General features: G+C 36.3%; 1 long non-coding RNA gene across 1 annotated transcript; it reads right to left on the bottom strand.

The window, feature by feature from the left end:
* Positions 1–893: 893 nt before the first annotated feature.
* LOC124398169 lies at positions 894–6338 on the bottom strand. Its single transcript, XR_006928024.1, has 3 exons — positions 6254–6338; positions 5721–5928; positions 894–1253 (listed from the first exon to the last, which is right to left on the bottom strand). It is a non-coding gene; the product is annotated as an uncharacterized LOC124398169 (long non-coding RNA).
* Positions 6339–7320: the final 982 nt, after the last annotated feature.

Below are 7320 nucleotides of genomic sequence, written 5' to 3'. Positions count from 1 at the left end.
TGTAACTGTATGTAATTTTGTTTCTTGTTCTTTCCTTCAGTGATTCTGCTTGTTAACAGCAGTGTTCATCAGTATCTGAATTTACTCATTTGTTTTCATTCACTCTGTCAAGTGGACAATGTTAGTAAACTAATGTAGGGAATAGTTTTACCAAGCAATAATGCAAATATTATTAAGTTTACCTGTATTAACATTAACAGGATTTAACTGTAAAAATAAAAAAGTAATTTCATGTTTTATAATTTTATAGGATTTTACCATCGCTATTTTACATTCTTTCACTGTTCAAACTCTCTATATATATTTTTTACAGTGTGTAGCTGGATTGGCTAATCCAGATTGCCTCTAGGGGTGAATTTGTTATATGGTCTGTGTTCATGTCTTGCATCAAACAAACTGTTTAAACTACATATAGAATAACAGGACATGACTCTAATGCATTTTTCCTTTAACTTTTAAAAGAAACATAATGAAAAATGTTATTGATTTTTAATGGTCTTGTTGAGTGAATCATCATATCTTTAATTAACTGACTAGCATAGAAAGCAGTAATCAGTACAGATGATTGCAGAATTTGAATGATTGAGAAAAATTACTTTGCAAAGGTCTTTGCAACTATTCTTGGCCATACACTTTTGGCAATGTACATTTCAGCAATAGGGATCAGTGAGTCAGAGATTCAGTAAGCAAAAATTAAAATGCTAACCTGATTGGAATCAATTTTATGTTTTTACTTGAACACTAATGCTGGTGTTCATGATGCTAAAGTTATAATCGTTATAGATTTTATTATCAAAGTCTGACTATATTTATTTGGGCAATTGTTCATTTGGAACTATTATTTCTATATATTACTATATATTTTTATTTTCTAGGTGGCTAAATTGAAAGAATAAGAAGTATGTATTCTTCTTGAAATGTACTCTTACATGCACTCTGTGTGAATATGGACAAATATTTCAATGCATGGTCCAAAATTTCTGATGATGACTATGCTTGAAAGATATGGTACAAAGCCCTGCTGATCTGTGTGACTGCCAGTGAGAGAGACAGGTAAACTGCAGGGCATGGGGGGTGCGATAACACTGATCTCATCACTATTCTATCATAATGTGTTTCACTATACTGAGTTACACTTACCACCTCACATGTGGGACAGCATTTGCATTAGAAAGGCGAATACAGTCACTTACATTTTTAACAAGACATCCTAAAAGAGCCAGGAAGACTGGAATGCAAGCGTCTGAAAGAACCTGGGAAAAACATGAGGAGAGTTATTAGGCATGGAATTAAAGAAAGGCTGGGGGTTGATGTCGTTGCTGACATCAATCAAGCGCTGCAAACATCTTTGAATGAGGGAGGAATGCACAGCTTCTGTTGAAAATAATAACATTAAAGCAAATCTGCTTATAATCTTGGATGATCATCAAACTAACATCAAACAGTAGTTGAATGCCATACAATCATAAACAAATAAACATCTCAAGCAATGTTTTACTCTCAATAATACTCTCAATAACTCAATAACTCATTAAACCTGTGTTTGTTTTTAATGACAATAACTAGTTGTGGACTAATAAATTATCTATATATCTGTCTGTCTGTCTGTCTGTCTGTCTGTCTGTCTGTCTGTCAATCTATCTATACATCCATCAATCTATTCATCTATCTTGTGACACACCCACACACACACACACACACACAGATATATATATATATATATATACACACACACACACACACACACACACACACACACAGTGGAACCCGGTTATGTCGATGTCCTAGGGGGTTGCCAAAAAGCATCGAGATAACCAATGATCGAGATAAACAAAAATCAAAATGGCAGCACTATATTAACGTGTTTGAAATTTCTTTATGTACATGATGTGCGTTAATAAATGAGAATGTGCATGCACGTGTTTTTGAAGGGGATTTTTTACACAACAGCGTTGCAGCGATTTGTTTGATGAAGGCATGCTAAAAAAATACATACAGTACATGTTTGTTAACTGTCAGGAATCCACTTGCCACGCCTTTCTCTGAAGCTCCCGGCTTCAATCGCGCACATATGGTGCTCGTTTAGCACTCATCACCAGCTCCTATTTAAACTTCCACACTCTCACCGTCCGTTATTGTTGGTATATGTTGGTTCACGGCGGTCGTTGTTATCGCTCATGTGTATCCCGGTACGTGTCTTCCCACCGGCACTCTCTCAACGGCTGCGATTTTCTTCCCCCGATCCTGCTGTTGTTAATTCTATGCTTTTGCTGCTCATCCCACGTTCTGCGCTGCGCTCCTACCAAGCACCACGCCACGCTCCTACCAAGCGCCGCGCTCCTACCAAGCCCGGCTTTCGCCTCCCGTTCATCGCATAACATTTAACAACAAAAGGCATATGTGCACTAACTAACAGCAGAGTATTCTACTATTCTACTATTCACCAGTATACAATACAACACCTGTAGCATCTGTAAGGCTTGAAAGGCTTGATCTGTAAGGCATTAAAAAATGCTTAGACAAAGTGAGAATTTGGCGGTTCCACTTCAAAAACGTCGACTTAATAGGGTTGTCGAGTACCATGCTACCAGAACACCTTTTCCACAAATTAACTAAGGCATTTAAAAAAAAAAACATTATTTTGCAGAAAACACAATGATCAAAATTAGAGAACACTTTCAGATACCTCCCAGTTATTGGTGTTAATCTGCCACCTGGTGCTAATTTCCTTGATTATCTGTCAACCCCTATTTAACTGGCAGCCTGCCTTCCAGTTTCACTGACTCTGCAAGATGGTGAGCCATTCTAAAGTGACTGAAAGCCATCCAAGAATATTGAATCTTTACAACATTACAATCTCATTCAAGTCTGCCAAGAAGGCTGGTCGTCCACGGAAGACACGTACATGAGAGGACAGGATACTGCGGCGGATCTCAATGGGCAATCGTTTCCACACTGCAGCTGGAATTGCTCACCAGTTCAGCGCTGAACAGGGTAAGGATCTGTCTCGTCAAACAGTGTCTCGACGTTTAAGAGCATTTGGACTGAAAGCCCACTTTGCAGTGACCAAACCTCTCATTAGCAGAAAGAATCAAAAGGCTAGACTAAGCTTTGCTGAGGAGCATGTTGTGTGGACAGAGGAGAACTGGTCCAAAGTTCACTTCAGTGATGAAAGCAAGTTTAATTTATTTGGGTCCGATGGGAAACATTATGTTCAGCGACAAACTGGAGAAAGACTGAACCCAAAGTGTGTAAAGAATTCAGTGAAAAGTGGAGGAGGAAGTGTCATGGAATGCAAATGGGTTCCTTCCCTGCGTTCATCACCCAATCAGCCCCCAGTGTTCATGCAGGACAACGCTCCATGAGACACAGCAAAACGGGTAAACCGTTCATTGAAACTGAAAACATTGAAATAATGACATGGCCTGCCCAGAGTCCTGATCTCAATCCAATAGATAACCTCTGGAAAATCCTTTGCGACAAAGTTATGGCCAAGAAACCCACTACAGTCACCGAACTATGGAGGAGACTGGAAGAAGAGTGGATCAATATCACACCAGAGCAGTGTGAGAGACTAGTGCTGTCCTGTGGCCGCAGATGTGCTGAAGTCATTCAGAGCAGAGGCCTGTACACTTCCTACTAATTGCTGACTGTTGTAACCTTCAGAAAATGTTGTTGTAATCTTTTTCCTATAATCTTTTTCCTAAAATAATGGGGTTTTTTTTGGAAATGCCTTAGTTATTTTGTGGAAAAGGTGTTCTGGTAGCATGGTATAGACAGGACAAAAACTCCTTCAACTCTTGAGCAGTGAAGATGACATTATTTCAGAATTGTTCAATTGTTTATAAATTGTTCTCTAATTTTGATCGCCTGTGTGTGTGTGTGTGTGTGTGTGTGTGTGTGTGTGTGTGTGTGTGTGTGTATATATATATATATATATATATGTATATATATATATATATATATATATATATATATATATATATATATATATATATATATATAAAATGTATTAATCACAAGAAAAATGCAAAAGAAATGCAAATATAAAATACATGCAATGAAATGCAAATAATGAATACATTGGTTATGTGTCTTATTCATCCATTAATGCTATCTTTTTGAATAAAAATGAGTGGTGAAAAAATGAAAGTGGTAATTATAGTTTGACAAGTTTTTCGCATGTAGCATGATTAAAATGAGAAGATGAAAATACAGCAGACCTCATGTCAGGTCTTGGTGGCAAATTTGTGCAATATGTGAGTCAGAAAATTAATTTGTTTCCATGTGTACTCCATATTTTATTTTCTTGATGAGGGCAGCCTCCTGTTAACTTGTCCTTATGTTTAGTGCCAGACTCTTAACTGGTACAGGTCATGCCCACTGAAAGAGTGTTCCTAAATAACTGATATTTTTTCCCCCAAACTATACTGTTCATTCCTCAATTCCTCTGAAGTGTCTCATGGATTACATCATATAGAACAACTATATAACAAAACCTCCAAAAACAAAACACAGATTAGTTATTGCTAATATGAAAAAAAAGTAGTTTTGTTACAATTCATATGACCTCCCTCTATCATTTGCACTTATAGCTGTGCAGAGACTTGCCATTCTGGTGCTTTTCAAGCAAGTGACATGATTTAGAGTGTCTGGTTCCATGGTTTGTTGGCATTAAAAATTCAGTGTAATATTCATTTTAAAGTATTTGACAGAATGAGGGTTAAATTACTGAAGGACTTATGTTCAGTCTTCATGTTTATGAGGCACAGCAGTGAAAAGGAAATATTCTATTAAGTTCAATGCCATGTCCTCATTTGCACAGCAGAGACCCTTCATCTATCCTAAAGGCAGAGAAAAAAATGCTTTTGTTAAGGAGCACATGGAAGAAGCAATGTCCTTGTGGCTTGCTTGTTAGCAATGACAGCTGGCATAATCTTCAGAGATTACCTTTCTGTGGCAATAATTAACAGGGCAGATGTCAAGAACAATTATACTAACCGCCACATCTCACTACAATGGGCCAACTTTTTTCTCTGACTCCCACACCACTCATTTTTTCTTTATGGTTGTGTAAGCCACTCAAGTTATCACACTTCATACACAGTAAAATCAGCAGTCAATTAAAGTGTTACATTGAACACTACTAAACATCATATATGGTCCCAATCTATCAAGAGTTAAAATTTGTCTGTTTTGTTCAATTTATAGTTTTAAAATTACACCTTGTAGTGCTACAAAAATTACACGTTGAGTGTAGAATGTTACACTTACTATTGTTATAAAAGTTTTACACTAAGGGACATTTAACACCCCTGGTGTTGTTTTTTCTGTGGATTACTCTACCAGTGTTATCAAGAAAATATATCTTTCAGCGCAAATGTAGTGTCAATGTAGATGATTAAATCTAAAATCAAGCGTCTTCAGACAGATGTTATAACTCATTTTTATTTAAAAACTGGGCAAAGTGGCTACTTTAAAACATGGAAGATGTGTAAAGTCAACAGTTCAGTCAAATCTATGAGGTGTTGCACCGAAATACATAATGAATAAAAAAAACATTAACTTTGTGGAGACAAAAAACAACAAAGAAATGAAAAGACCCATAGCACATCTGCACATCAAAAGATTTGTAATAAATGAGTTCAGTTAAAGTAAACACTTTCAGAGGTGCAAGCCTGAAAAACTGCAAAACTGTCATTGTACAAAGGAGTACTTACATGTTGTGCTGTAAGATGCACCAAACACAAAGTGAGCCCTAAAACGTTCATCAAAGGCACAACCACTCACTGACTTGCATGGTATGGTTTTCTTGTTGGGAATGATGTAAAATAAATAAATGCTGTTCTTCTTTGTACCCATGGTAAGCAGGTATGGCTGTGGGCTTTCTTCAGTGGAGTCAATGTGCTCTTGTGTTTTAGTTCTGGCCTAAAGATAAAAACAAAACAAAACAACATAAAAACAGCTCTTAAACTGACTTTCTCTACATTAGTTATTTACAATCAAGTCAAGAGGCTTTTATTGTCATTTCAACTATATATAGCTGAAGCAGTACATGGTGAAATGACACAAAGTTCCTCCAGAACCTTGGTGCTACATAAAACAACATATAGCTACATAACAGAATACAGATCTAAGGACTAAAGTAAGTTGTGTCCCAGCCACAATTCCTTAAATCACACTTTATCCTAGCCAGAGTTGCAGTGGATGTAAAGCCTTTTCTGGTATTACTTAAAGTGAGGTAGAAACTCACCCTAAATGGAAATGCTAGTCCATCGCAGGGCACCATGAACACACACACATCCACACAGGAAAAACTCACATGGACATGGTGATAAAATGTGAAACCTGAGAACAATTCAGAGCTACAGTGTTACCCATGAAGTAGTATGTCACCCATACAGTAATATTGCTCTTTTCTGAAATGGATATTGAGCAATTCATCATCATAAAATAACACATAGTGCCTCAGACCTGTATTATTATTAATGCCTGCCATGTCTACTCAAATTAGTTTAAAATTAGGTTATAAACAGAGATGACAGAGTGTGTACAGTTATCCCATTCTACTCTATCTGACCTGTTTCACTTCCCTTTTTCAGGAGTGGCCACACTTCCTGCAGAAAACTTTCATTTTGTCACCAGTTGCACCCTCAATCAGCACTGGTTACAAAACCCTGTATTTAGACGCTTCTGGTTTCCAATTGAAACCAGATGGTGCAAAGAGCTGAACGTTAATGTGTAGAGTGCCAACTGTTCTATAATGAGCACTATTAGTATTTATAGAAAAGGGGTTAAATTTATAGTATGACTAATTTTACTCCAAATTCATTACACAACCCCCAATATCAATTGTAGGACCAATGTAAATACACTATGGATGGAAAAGTTTACAATGTATTTGCATTTGTACAAAGCTATCTCTATGTTGCATTTCCAATAAATTATCATTGTCCTTGTAGTTTATAATGCCACATCAGTGTCCAGAGATTCTATTCTAACACATCTATAGCTTTTAATTTCCATAAAGACAAAGTAACATATGCATAGACATTAATCATTTTATATTAATTTTAAATGTGGCTTGGCTTGGAATTTTTGTAACAAAAAGATATAAAAAAAAAAAAAATCAGTAATACGGAGAATAATAAATTACAAAAGAAATCGTACCAGATTTAAAAATAAATAAATGATATAGCGAGTATTAAACTATAATATGAATATGGCTAGCTAATATTTTAATTACGATTTTTTTCCCCATACTATTCAGAATTTTTGCATATCGTGTATCGCCTTAGAAAGTATGGGAACAGCAAAGCA

Source organism: Silurus meridionalis, chromosome 15, assembly GCF_014805685.1.
Source record: "Silurus meridionalis isolate SWU-2019-XX chromosome 15, ASM1480568v1, whole genome shotgun sequence".
NCBI classification, from domain to species: domain Eukaryota; kingdom Metazoa; phylum Chordata; class Actinopteri; order Siluriformes; family Siluridae; genus Silurus; species Silurus meridionalis.
Note: the sequence above shows the minus strand (reverse complement) of the source record. Positions and strands in the feature narration are given on the sequence as shown.